The sequence below is a fragment of the Hordeum vulgare genome, chromosome 7H (assembly GCF_904849725.1).
Source record: "Hordeum vulgare subsp. vulgare chromosome 7H, MorexV3_pseudomolecules_assembly, whole genome shotgun sequence".
NCBI classification, from domain to species: domain Eukaryota; kingdom Viridiplantae; phylum Streptophyta; class Magnoliopsida; order Poales; family Poaceae; genus Hordeum; species Hordeum vulgare.
The window spans coordinates 203,531,104-203,544,662 of NC_058524.1; the positions used below are offsets into that span (position 1 = coordinate 203,531,104).

At 47.7% G+C, this 13,559-nt stretch overlaps 1 long non-coding RNA gene across 2 annotated transcripts; it reads left to right on the top strand.

Annotated features, from left to right (window-relative positions):
- The first annotated feature begins 762 nt into the window (after positions 1–762).
- Positions 763–13,355, top strand: LOC123412646. 2 transcript variants are annotated; one of them, XR_006613561.1, is made up of 4 exons: positions 763–1,308; positions 10,858–10,939; positions 12,654–12,744; positions 12,902–13,355. It is a non-coding gene; the product is annotated as an uncharacterized LOC123412646 (long non-coding RNA). The 2 variants fall into 2 exon arrangements; XR_006613560.1 differs by lacking the exon at positions 10,858–10,939 and having other exon boundaries at positions 798–1,308.
- The last annotated feature ends 204 nt before the right edge of the window (positions 13,356–13,559 follow it).

Consider the following 13,559-nt stretch of genomic DNA (forward strand, 5'->3'; position numbering starts at 1 on the left):
GAGAAGAAGGCCATGTTTGGATCCTAGGTTAGGGTCAGATTAGGTTAGAGTTGAGCTATTTAACCCTCAAAAATCTAAATAGGTAAGGTTAGATTAGGTTAGATGCATCTAACCCATTCAAGAGGTGTTTTTTTGGTTAGAGTTAGGTGGAGACAAAAAAAAGAAAAAAAATCACTTCTTACCGCATCCACCCGCACCGGATCCTCCCACCAACCCTCGTCCCTCCCGTCGCCCTCCCTCCTCACCGTCCCAGCCGCCGGTCGCCGTGCCCTGCCGCGCCCCGCCGCGCCCTGCCGCCGGCCGCCCCAGCCTCTGCCGCACGCCGAGCCTTCTGGCGCGGCCCGCCCCGCCCCGCCCCGCCGCGCCCTGCCGCCGGCCGCCCTGCCCCGCCCGCCCTGCCGCCGGCCCGCCCCGCCCCGCCCCGCCCCGCCCCGCTGCGCCCTGCCGCCGGCCACCCCAGCCTCTGCCGCACGCCCAGCCTTCTGCCGCCGGCCTGCCCCGCCCTGCCCCGCCGCCGGCCACCTTCACGGGCGACTTGTATGTTTAAGTGAGACATCAAATTTGTACGAACAAATTATTTTTTATCATCTTTTTTATACTTGATTTGTAAGCGAGAGCAGGCCACACAACGATCGGCCACACCAAATCCGACAGTGAATATGGACAAAAGTAACCAAATGATTGAGAAAGGACATTTATTGCCAATCTAACCCTCTCATCCAAACATCTCTTGGGTTAGAATTAGTTTAGGGTCTAACTCTAACCTCTAACCCGGTTAGAGTATCCAAAACAGGGCCGAAGTGTAGGTGCTCCAGCATCACGGCCAGAAGACCGTACCGCGGAGACGGCGTCCTGTCCCACCAAGGGATCGTCCCCGACGCGCTGCCCTTCGCCTCGAACCGCGACATACACCGCTGCTTAAAGGTGAGCACGGCCGGCTGCGCTACGTTCAGATCCATGGTGCATGTGAGAAGCCGGCGGTCCGCATCTGGACGCTGACCTCCAGTGATCCGTCAAACGCGACATGGGGGAGCCCGATCAACCTCCCCTTTGGATGAGGTTTGGGAGGACAGCAGCTACAGTGATGATGTCCGGTTGCGTCCGTGGGTCGTCCCTGCTTAATTGGCACTGGTCCACCCCATGAACGCCAACGAGGTCTACTTCTTCTTGGACGCATACATCTTCGCCATCGACCTCACAAAGAAAAAGGTCGTGTGCTGCCAGGAGTTCAGCATTGGGTGGCTGCCCGCCTGGTCCATGCTTGGCAGTGGCCGGTGAAGGTCACCAAGACGAGTCCTCAGCCTGCAGGTACCATCTCCTTCCCACTCTCACTTAACTGTTTGGGGATTTGTTTGTTCTCTACATTGTTTTCAAGTGTTGATTTAATTGAGCACATACATATAATTCTTTCCTTAGGGATATCAAATATACGATGTATACATTATCAACAAGCATTTTTATCAGTTAAAAAAAACAAGCACTTTTTATAGAGTAAAAAACCATAGATCATTAAAAAACCAAAGATCTAATGAAGCTGGACAATGATAACAGAACCAAGTGCCATGAACAAGTCAAGTTCCAAGCTGTTCTCTGTTTTAGACTTACTGTTTCCTTTGCATATATGCTAGTTCAATAGGCAGAGAGATAATCTTTTTTGTCTTCGGAATCAGCATACCATGTGAATGCTAGATACTTCCAAGATACTATGAATCTATCAATACATTCATTGGTGTAAGAATGTAAAGAAAACTGTTTGCTTGGAACTTCAAATTGCTATGAAACTCTAATGAGTGAAGCTAGGCTTTTGGATTTCACTGCAAGAATCCGAGGCTCTACATCATTCTGCATCTTAGAAGATGAGGGCTGGCAGGGGAAGCGTTGGAATTACCAGTAACCAAGAGCAAGTTCGGCTCGATTGGCTCTGTAAGCCATTTCTAACCGATCCCGTAAAAGTTAAGGGAGGATCCGACGGAGTAAAGTTAGTGGAGTAAAAATTTACGACACTAATAATGGCCGTACCTAACTGATTTTCTGTAGTTAGTGAAATAAAAACAAAGTTTCCGCATCAACATCAAACACTACGCACTATATATGTCATCATTACAAATTTCAAATAAAATCATACAAGGTTCACCCAAAAGGCATCACTTTAAACACAATATTTAACCAAACCTATGCCATGGCCGCCATGCGGCTCCCCCCGCGGTGTTCGCAACACTCGACAAGCTCAAGAGGGCGTTCCTGTGGAACGTCGCCGACCGGGCCTTCGGGGCGCAGTGCCTGGTCGCCTGGGAGCATGTCTATCGGTCCAAAGCGGAGGACGGACTAGTTGGGGGAGTGGATGTACAAACCCAACACCTGGGTTCGAATCCTCATGGAGACGAATTTAGGCTTGTATTTATTCTTGAGGACCAGGCTTTCCTGGTACTCACTCATTTATTGAGAACTGGGCTAGGCTTGGTGTATAATGGAGACTAAAAATCCTAGTACTCCTAATTAAAAGGCCGTATGCATCCATAGTTGGCGCAGAGGTCGGGGAAGTGAAATTCTCCCCCCAATTTTAATGAGGTTTCAAAATTGAATTGATCTAGCAGCTTGCACTGCAAAGAATCCCCCTCGTCCCCCTTGTGTTGCCCCCACGGACGACCCGGGGGAACCCTAGCCGCCATCCTCTCGGCCCTCCTCCGCCTTCACCTCTCCTCGCCGTCGTCCACAGCGCCGTCGGGCAAAGCTTGGCCGGCTGGGCGGCGGCGGGGCATCTCTCCCCCTTGTCCGTCGCGGCTGGCGCGGGGCAGCCAGATCGGGCGGGACGTCGGGCTAGCGTGGGGTCGGGCGGCGCGGCGGGTGGGTTTCTTGGCGACGTCCTGTGCAGCACGGTGGTGGCAATAGCCTGCTCGGCACTCGCGACGTGGTGACGGCCGCGTGGTAGGCAAGATCGGTGGTCGCGGGCACTGCCGTGTTCATAACAGATCCAATTTTGGGTCTTGGGCTTGAACACCGTTGGCCGCCGCGGGATGGTGGTCGTCGTCGTTGACCACGCCGGATCGCTGGATTCGGCGCCTGGAGATCTACGATGGAGGAGGCCCAATAGGCAGGGTTAATTACGGGCTTAGCCCAAGTTATCTTACCTATCTTAGAGTCCAAGTTATATTAGAGTCCAAGTTAGAGTCCAAGTTATCTAGGGTTTAGTGGAGGCTGTCCTCCTATATAAACACATGTACCCCTTCAATATTAAGCAGACAATAAACAATATATTCTGTTGTCGTCTCCCTCAGGAGACGAGAGCCCCAAACCCTAGCCGCCCCACTCTCTCTCTCTCACGCCGCGACGGCGCCCAACCGCTGGCGCCGGCGTCCCCAACCTTGCAGCCCGCACTTCCACCCCTACAACCTACGTCCGAGACCTGGTAGAACCCGAGCCTCTACCAATTTGGTATCAGGTAGCTTGGGTTCGATGAGTTTGTCGGACCTTCCCACCACCACCGCCGCCGCCACCACCGCCTTCCCCGCCACCTCCTAGCAGCCGTCGCCGCCGCACCACTCGCCGCCGCCGGCCACCTCAGGTCCGGCCACCTCCGGTCCCGCGGCCCTGGCGGCCGAACCCGCCCCCGTCCTCTCCCCGGCGGAGATGCCCTCGGCGATCCGCGACCTCAACCTGGAGGTCTCGAACCTCCGGACTCTCCTCCAGGCTCCGTACGCAACCCCGCCACGACCGCCTCCGCCGGCGGCGCCCTTCGCGCCACCGCCCCCGGCGACTGTCGTGCCCCAGGGTCTGCCGATCACCCAGGTCCGGTGGCCGCCGTCGCCATCCCCGCTACCGACGTGGATTGACACGCCGACCTATACAACGGCGCCACTACAGCCGACGGTGTTGCAGCCACCCGCCCCCACCTTCGGGGGGTTTGGCGGGTACACTAATCCGTACGCCGGGAGCTCCGTGGTGCCGCAACACTCTACTTCCGCCGCGCTGGGTCGTCACGAGGGCACCTACGCGGCCTCGCCACACGTGCAGCAGCCACCCCGCTTCACCAAGCTGGAGTTCGCCACCTACGACGGCACCGTCGACCCCCTGAACTGGCTCAATCAGTGCGACCAGTTTTTCAGGGGGCAGCGGACCATGGCGTCCGACCGCACGTGGATCGCCTCCTACCACCTCCGTGGCGCCGCCCGGACTTGGTACTACGCCCTCGAGCAGGACGAGGGCGGGATGCCTTCGTGGGAGCGCTTTCGCGACCTGTATCTCCTCCGGTTCGCCCCCCCCATACGTGGGAGCCGCTTGGCCGAGCTCGGTCGCCTTCCCTTCACCACCTCGGTGCAGGACTTCGCCGACCGCTTCCAGACGTTGGCCCGCCATGCGCCTGACGTCACGGCTCGCCAACGCGCCGAGCTCTTCGTCGGCGGCCTTCCCGACCACATCCGCATCGACGTTGAGACGCGCGAGCCCGAGGACCTGCAGACGGCCATGTATTACGCACGCGCGTACGAGCAGCGCGCCAACGCCCTGCAGCAGGCGTTCCCGGGCCGCGGCACGCGTCCCCCGACCCGCCCCGCCTCGGCGGCCGCCACCCCGACACGCCCCGCCCTGCCGGCCGCTACTGCGGCTGCCCCCGCGCCGACACGCACCTTCCGGCGCTTGACGTCGGCCGAGCAGCTCGAGCGGCGCCGCAAGGGCCTGTGCTTCAACTGCGACGAGCCGTATGCGCCGGGTCATACGTGCGCCCGCTTGTTCTACTTGGAGACCGTCGACGACGCGGAGGTGGAGGCCCTCACCGCGGAGCTCGACGCCACCACACTCTCCGAGGCCGGCGTCACGACCTACGGGCCGGTCGACGCGACCGCCTTCGTCGTCTCCCTTCATGCCATGGCTGGCATCAAGACGGCAAAGACGATGCTGCTTCCGGTGACGATCAACGGGGAGCGTCTCACCGCGCTCGTGGACACGGGTTCGACGCACAACTTCCTGTCCGGGGACGCCATGCGCCGCCTCGCACTCCAACCGGCGGGCTCGGAGAAGTTCAGCGTCACCGTCGCCAACGGGGACCGCCTTGCTTGCCAGGGGGTGGTGCGCTGGACCGGTGTGTGACCCATTCCCAATATGTGGCTAGGATGGGTCATCCGGCATTAGATGTTAGGTTTCCGTGTGATGTCTGTTTGGTATTAGACTCGGACATTCGGCACCCCAGCATCAAGGGGTTAGGAGTAGCGACAGGTGTCGCCAAGATGGTGGCTTCAGGCTTACTGATGTAATGCTTTGTAAGGTCTCTAAGAATAATTAATAAATGGCTGCATATGCATCTCAGATGCACAGGTCGGAGTAATCCTCCTTTTCTAAAAAAAGTGGAGGGCGGACTGGGAGTCCGACCTCTTGAAGTCCAGAACGATTGCCTCCTCCTTAAATTTCTACACTGTTTGCATTATGGGGTCCCGTCGAGGTGGGCTTCGTGGGTTTGGGAGCAGTTGGGAGGCACTCCTCGCCCACGGCCGGTCCCCTCTGGAGGGGGGGGGGGGCTGGCGTGCCCCAGGGGGCTGGGGCCTACCTACTGTTTGCTCTCCTGTGTGCTGCTGGGGGATGGGAGGCGAACCTCATTCTACATGTGGCTTCCCTGTGGGGCGCTTCGGATGGTTTTCCCTGCCTTGTTCTCCCATGCGACTTGCCCGGAGATCATGGTGTGGGAGGCCCGTCGGGATGGGGTGCTTGCCCTGCTCGTGTCACGGCTCACTCCGCTGGTTGTCCGTGAGTGCGTCGAGGTCCAACGGCTCGTCGAGAGTTGCCCCGGGAGCGAGTCCCCGGACTCTTGGCTTTCCCCCCTTTGCAAGGGTCACGGGGGCCGTTTCTCGGCTAGTGCGGCATATACCCTTCACTTCCTCGGCGGTGTTGAGGCTGTCGCGGCCACCTTCCTGTTGTCGAACAGGGCCCCCTCGTGCGTCAAGTTCTTCGGTTGGCTGCTCACCCTGTCGCACATCCACACGTGGGACGTGCTCCTCCGCAAGACCATCCTAACACCGGAGGAGGCTGGGTGTATGTGCTGTGAGGCGGTTCTAGAGACCGCCGACCACCTCATTTTTGGCTGCCCTTTCGGGGTGCAGTTTTGAAGGTGTCTCAGTGTGTCACCGGAGGGCGCCTTGATTAGAGCCCTTCATATCTTCAACATCGCTCCTGCGGTCGGTGCGGCCTCTCAGGACGCCTTCGTCCTCCACTATTGTTGGGGGCTCTAGAAGTGGTGGAACGCTGTGGTGTTCCGGGATGGCTCGCCGTCCCTGACCGCCACCCTCAAAGCCTGCCTGAACGATGTTGTGTTATGGCGAGCCAGGATGAAAGCTCAGGATCGCATTCATATTGATGTTTGGCTCGACGTGCTCAGATCTACCTGATAGACTCCCCTCTCGTTGGCGTCTCCTCCCGTGGCTTTCTCATCTCTCTGTGTAAATCTGTCACTCGGGAATGGGGGTTTTCCCTTTCCTTTACGTAATATATTCAGGTGGTTCAGGGGCTTTCCCCTCCTCCCCCGTGAAAATTTCAAAAAAAAAAATCACGACAAACATAGCTTGTATATGTTGTGGATCGACCCAACCAATGGCATGCACCATCACCCGGTTGGCCACCACCACTCAAACGAGGTGCTCAGAGAAGAAATCACCATCACCATCTACACCACCACCATCATCTCCTCGGCCACCACCATCACAACCATCCCGACCACCCCTTGGCCACCCCCACCCCCTCGGCCACCACCAAAATTTCGAAGAGAGGCTTCCAAGATCTCTCCACGAGTGAGATCCCAATACTTTCTCATGGGTTCATCCATTGTGTTTGGATTCATGAACATGATAACACGTTCTTCGGCCTTCTTGGCATCACGAATCCTCTCCTTCTCAAGTGCAAGTCTACGCTCCTCCACCTTCACCTTCCTCTCTTCGACAGCCAACTTGGCCTTCCACTTCTCACCCTCCAACATTTTGAGCTCATTCCACCTCGCCATCTTTTCATCTTTGCGTTCATCCGCCAACACATTCTTTGTCTAAATCATGCCCATAAGTTTTTCTTTGTAAGTGCCACCGAATGCATTTCTTTTCTTTCTTTCTTTTGCGATCTTGTTACCTTCCGGTCTATTGTTGGCATCTTCGTCAACCTCGCCGTCCTCCTCAACGGATATGCTCAACCTTGATCTCTATGGAGTGGTCTCCGCGATTCTTTGGATCCACTTCTTGTTGTTGCACAGCTCTTTGGATTCACTTGGTTGATGCAACCGGACCATCAGTTGTATTGGTCATGAATGGTGCTCCAACGATGCCCAAGAGAACCATACGTCTTGATCGCACGTCCATGGAGTTATTGTAGTGCTCGGTAGTTCTCTCCCAAATCATAGTCTTGGTTTGATCTATTCCAATCATTGCATCCATGGAGATCGCTCACCAAGCATCACAAAGAGCAATATCCTCCTTTTGGGTGTAGTTGGTGGTGTAGTTCTGGTTCTCAAAAGTGTCAATGTAATGCTTTTGGTACATCCATATGTTTCACCACCAAATACGAAGTTTTACTAGGGACACAATTTATATCCGGACTAAAAGGAAACAGAGCAAGTATTTCAGTATTCTTTCCCAAACATTGAGATGTACACTGTATACAAATTTAAAATTTCAACGGTTGCCTAGAATGCTTTTTAAGCAACAACAAATTCATATATTATACTTGTGATGCCCCTACTAGAATATGAGACTCGTGTAATGTAATCACGTGATGAGTGCGCCCTGTCTCCAATCTCCACTCTACCAGTGCAGATTCACCACCACAAAAGGCCTCTCTTACTTTATACCTGTAAAATTTCTTGAATTAGGAGAGAAATAAATTTCTGGTCTGGAGAAAATACCTAAAAAACGCCTTAAAAACAATGCAACATCATATATGAAACCAGGGCCGGGCCGGCAAAATCTGGGGCCCTCTGCCAAACTAAAAATTGGGGCCCTATCTATGAAAAAACTAATGAGCAATTATAATGTATATATATGTCGCAGAAAAAATTATCATTTATTTAATGTTATGTCTTACATAACAAGTGGACATATAAAAAATTCATACATATTCAACTCGCGGTTGCTATTTATTTGAACATCCTCGTTCTTCTAGTATTTTTTGAAATGAAATCTTCGATGATGTCCTCATAATCAATCTTCTCCAACATTTCACCCTCCGGTGCTATTGTGGCCAAATCATTGAGTCTTTGCTTTGTCATAGTACTATGCATATAGGACTCCAATAGCTTTAACTTAGAAAAACTTCTTTGTGCCGATGCAACCGTTACCGGAATGGTCAACAGAACTCTATATGCACTACTTGCATTGGGAAAACAATCATGCCGCTTTAGAAAATTCAGAATTTCAAGAGGTCCAATATTTTCTTCTCGCATGAAATTTTGAAGAAACTGCAACTCAACAAATAGATCGTTGGCATCAATATCAGATTGTTTATCCTTCATAAGTGCAGCCTCAAGATTGACACACGAAGATTTCAAACTGTCCTTATGCAATGAACGCAATGTTTTAGAGGTAAATAAGAAACCAAATATTTTCTTGTAACCATCATATTGCTCAAATCTCCTTATGAGTGAGGAAATTGCTTGTCTCCTTGTGAGTGAGGAAATTGCTTGATCAACAACACGTATAAAATAGTTGATTCTAAATGATCCTGTGCAGATTGTGTGGCAATATTTCTGTTGTCCGGGTTCTCATCAAATTGTTTCTTTCTTTTAATTTCTCCCCTTTTACGAAAAATTGCATCAATATCCATCTCAAGTGCAATTTCTTTGGCTATCGCCAATGCTTCCATGAAACCAGTTTGGCTCTACCCCTCGAAGAAAGAAATAAGCCCTTTCACTTTCTCAATTGCAACATCAATAAGCATGTCTTTTGTTTGCAAAATTTTGCTTACTAAATTAATAGAAGACAATACCTCATACGAAATGACGATTGCCACGATGAATCCATACTGTCCAAGTTCATTGTTTGCCAAACCTAGAGCCTCACTGCTTTCCTTTGGATAACTATCAGCTTTAGCTACCTGCTATTAAAAGAAAGTTCATAAACGTTATGGTTGGATCTAGTCAAAGCCTGAATGAATTAGATCATTATCAATATGAACATATTGGTTACCTCAAATAGAGCCTCCCGAATGTCTGAACATTGAAATCTAATAGCTTTAACGCTTTCAACATGACTCTCCCAACGCATAGCTGACACAGACTTGAGTGTCAATCCTGATATGTTTTCTTTCAAAATATGTCACTTCTTTGTAGAATTGGCAAAAAATGTTTACATGCGTTGGATGATTCCAAAAAAGTCGTTTGCTCTATCACAAGTCTTGGCCATATCACAAAGTGTTAAATTAAGACTATGATAACCAGAAGCAGAATAAAAATCTCTAGGATTTATATCCAAAAATTTCCTTTGTACCCCTTGATGCGTTCCTTTCATATTTGATCCATTATCATAACCTTGTCCTCGCACATCATTTATATCAAGATCAAGAAGTTTTAGCTCATTTTGTATCACCTCAAAAAGTGCTTGGTCAGTTGTATCATTTACATCTAGAAATCCAAGAAATGACTCTTCTATGGAAACTTGACTTGAGGATGAATCCACATATCTTATAATTAAAGATATTTGCTCTTGGTGACTTGCATCAGGGGTACAATCAAGTATGACAGAGAAATAGTTTGAGCTCTTTATTTTCTTGATAATTTCAAATATAATACAAGAAGCAAGCAAGTGTAGCAATTCATTTTGAATCTTATGATCAAGATAATGAGCATGAGTTTCTTCGTTTGTAATACGACGAACATGCTCCTGAATAACGGGGTCAAATTCAGCAAACATCTCTACCAACCCCAAGAAATTACCATTGCTATCTTCATACTTGCCATTCTTACCACGGAATGCTAGATTATGCTTGGCAAGAAATTTTACAATGCAAACAAGCATGATCTAGCATTCCGTGGTAAGAATGGCAAACTGTATGAAGATACCAATGGTAATTTCTTGGGTTTGGTACAAATGTTGGCTGAATTTTACCCCGTTATTCAGGAGCATGTTCGTTGTATTACAAACGAAGAAACTCATGCTCATTGTCTTGATCATAAGATTCAGAATGAATTGCTACACTTGCTTGCTTCTTGTATTAGGTCTGAAATTATCAAGAAAATAAAAGCTCAAAATATTTCACTGTCATACTTGATTGTACCCCTGATGCAAGTCACCAAGAGCAAATGTCTTTAATTATAAGATACGTGGATTCATTTTCAAGTCAAGTTTCCATAGAAGAGTCATTTCTTGGATTTCTAGATGTAAATGATACAACTGGCCAAGCACTTTTTGAGGTGATACAAAATGAGCTAAAACTTCTTGATCTTGATATAAATGATGTGCAAGGACAAGATTATGATAATGGATCAAATATGAAAGGAACACATAAAGGGGTACAAAGGAAATTTTCGGATATAAATCCTAGAGCTTTTATTTTCCTTGTGGTTGTCATAGTCTTAATTTAACACTTTGTGATATGGCCAAGACTTGTGATAGAGCAAAGGACTTTTTTAGAATTATCCAACACATCTACACAATTTTTGCCAATTCTACAAAGAAGTGGCATATTTTGAAAGAAAACATATCAGGATTGACTCTCAAGTCTGTGTCAGCTACAGGTTGGGAGAGTCGTGTTGAAAGTGCTAAGCTATTAGATTTCAATGTTCAGACATTCGGGAGGCTCTACTTCAGGTAACCAATATGTTCATATTGATAATGATCTAATTAATTCAGGATTTGACTAGATCCAACTATAACGTTTATGAACTTTTTTTAATTGTAGGTAGGTGAAGCTGATAGTTATCCAAAGGCACAATGAACTTGGACAATATGGATTTATCGTGGCAATAGTCATTTGGTACGAGGTATTGTCTGCTATTAAGTTAGTAAGCAAAAATATGCAAACAAAAGATATGCTTGTTGATGTCGCAATTGAGAAAGTGAAAGGGCTTATTTCTTTCTTCGAGGGGTATAGCCAAAACTGGTTTCATGAAAGCATTGACGATAGCCAAAGAAATTGCACTTGAGATGGATATTGATGCAAGTTTTCTTAAAAGGAGAGAAATTAAAAGAAATAAACAATTTGATGAGAACCTAGACGACATAAACATTGCCACACAGTCTGCAGAGGAATCATTTAGAATCAACTATTTTATACGTGTTGTTGATCAAGCAATTTCCTCACTCACAAGGAGATATGAGCAATATGAAGGTTAACAGAAAATATTTGGTTTCTTATTTACCTCTGAAACATTGCGTTCATTGGATAAAGACAGTTTAAAATCTTCGTGTGTCAATCTTGAGGTTGCACTTATGAAGGATAAACAATCTGATATTGATGTTAACGATCTATTTGTTGAGTTGCAGTTTCTTCAAAATTTCATGCCAGAAGAGAATATCGGACCTCTTGAAATTCTGAATTTTTTAAAGCGGCATCATTGTTTTCCCAATGCAAGTATTGCATATAGAGTTCTGTGGACCATTCCTGTAACAATTGCATTGGCAAAAAGAAGTTTTTCTAAATTAAAGCTATTGAAGTCCTATATGCGTATTACTATGACACAACAAAGACTCAGTGATTTGGCCACAATAGCACTATAGAGTGAAGTGTTGGAGAAGATTGATCATGAGGATATCATCGAAGATTTCATTTCAAGAAATACTAAAAGAATGAGGATATTCAAATAAATAGCAACCGTGAGTTGAATAGGTATAACTTTTTTATATGTCCACTTGTTATGTAAGACATTACATTAAATAAATTATAATTTTTTCTGCGACATATATATACATTATAATTGCTCATTAGTTTTTTCCTAGATATGGCCCCAATTTTTAGTTTGGTACAGGGCCCCAGATTTTGCCGGTCTGGCCCTGCTTGGCCGTCGCTGCTTCGGGCCAACACCAGTGGAGGACTGTCCATTGACCCAGTTTTGTTTTTCAATACTAGGCCTATCTAATTTTTTTGGGGCCTCCCAGAATCATGGGCCCTGTGCGGGCCGCACAGATGGCGCCACTATGGGCCCGACCCTGTATGGAACCACAAAAGAGAAGGCCAAACTCAAAAGCATGACTCGCCTAATTGCAGCATGCTTTGCATATCTGTGCCCTGATCCAGAAGCAGCAATTATACACGTGTCTGCTTGTTAGGATCACAGGATATAGGCATTTCAATTCTCGCGGGATATGGATTAGGTACACCACAAGTAAGACTGCTTGAGTTGTTAAGGCCAAACTTAAAAGCATGACTCACCTAATAGGAGCATCTTTTGCATATCTATGCCCTGATCCAGAAGCAGCAATTATACACGTGTCTGCTTGTTAGGATCGCAGGATAGAGGCACTTCAATTCTCGCAGAATATGGATTAGGTACACCACAAGTAAGACTGCTTGAGTTGTTATGCTAATTGAACCTCTGAACTTATATTTCACCAATAGCAAATTGGTCAACATCAAATACATCGATACTCATGTGTACTTCTGGCCAAATTTATATTGCTTATCTTTGATCCTGATATAAGTTGATCATATTTTAGGAGCTTAAATTCACTGTCATTATATTTTTTCTTGATTTGAAGGGCCTAACGGGTTTCATGTCAAGGAGACTGGTTTATTGAGTCGGTGGAAGTCGATGGAGGATTTCCATAAAAAAGCCATCATCATAATCGGGTGAGCCTATTTCTTAATCTACGTGGACTTATCCTTGTTGCATGATATGCTTGCTGCTTTACGCCAGAAAGACCAAAAGTGTTTCTGCATTACAAATGTCTTTCTGCATTATATCTTTCAGAGCCTAATGAAGGCAATCTTGTTTCCACTGATTCAGGTCACGTTCCGAACTGCATGACAGGGGCATGTAGAACATCCAAGCACGGACTGTTTCATTCCAGTGTTTTGGATGGGGAATGTTTATCAATTTAATTGATATGTTTGGGCTTAGTGAAGTACAGTACAAATCAGCTTATTTGTCTGAGCACTTAGTTGTATGATTGCTAACAAAATTATGGGGCATTACGTTTGTGTTCAGGTCTCGACGATTACTCAGATGACTCAGATGCGAGCGAGGAGGAGATTTAGCAGTGCCCCTTCGTAGCCAGCAAAACCCCTTGTCAGCTTCTTCATTGTCACTATGTTGCATCTACTGTGTTGCTCTTTAATTATTGACTTGTCAAACGTTAGACAAATATGTGATGCATGTGGATCGGTTTGGACGTTTTCTTTTTTTGTAAATTGGCAAGTGATCTGTATGCTTCTACATAAAAAAGATTGTTGTGGTTTAACGTGTATTTTGAAGCACTCTTTATGGTGACCAACGAGAGCAGCTTTTTTTGTGCAACCTATATGTTCTTTAAATCTTTTTAAGTTTTTTTTCTTCAAAAGCGTGAAATATATTTTTCTGAAAAATGTGGCCGCCCTTTGGCTCTATTTTTATTAGATGAAGCAGCAAAGAAACAATATTTCCTCCGTCCCACAATATAAGACGT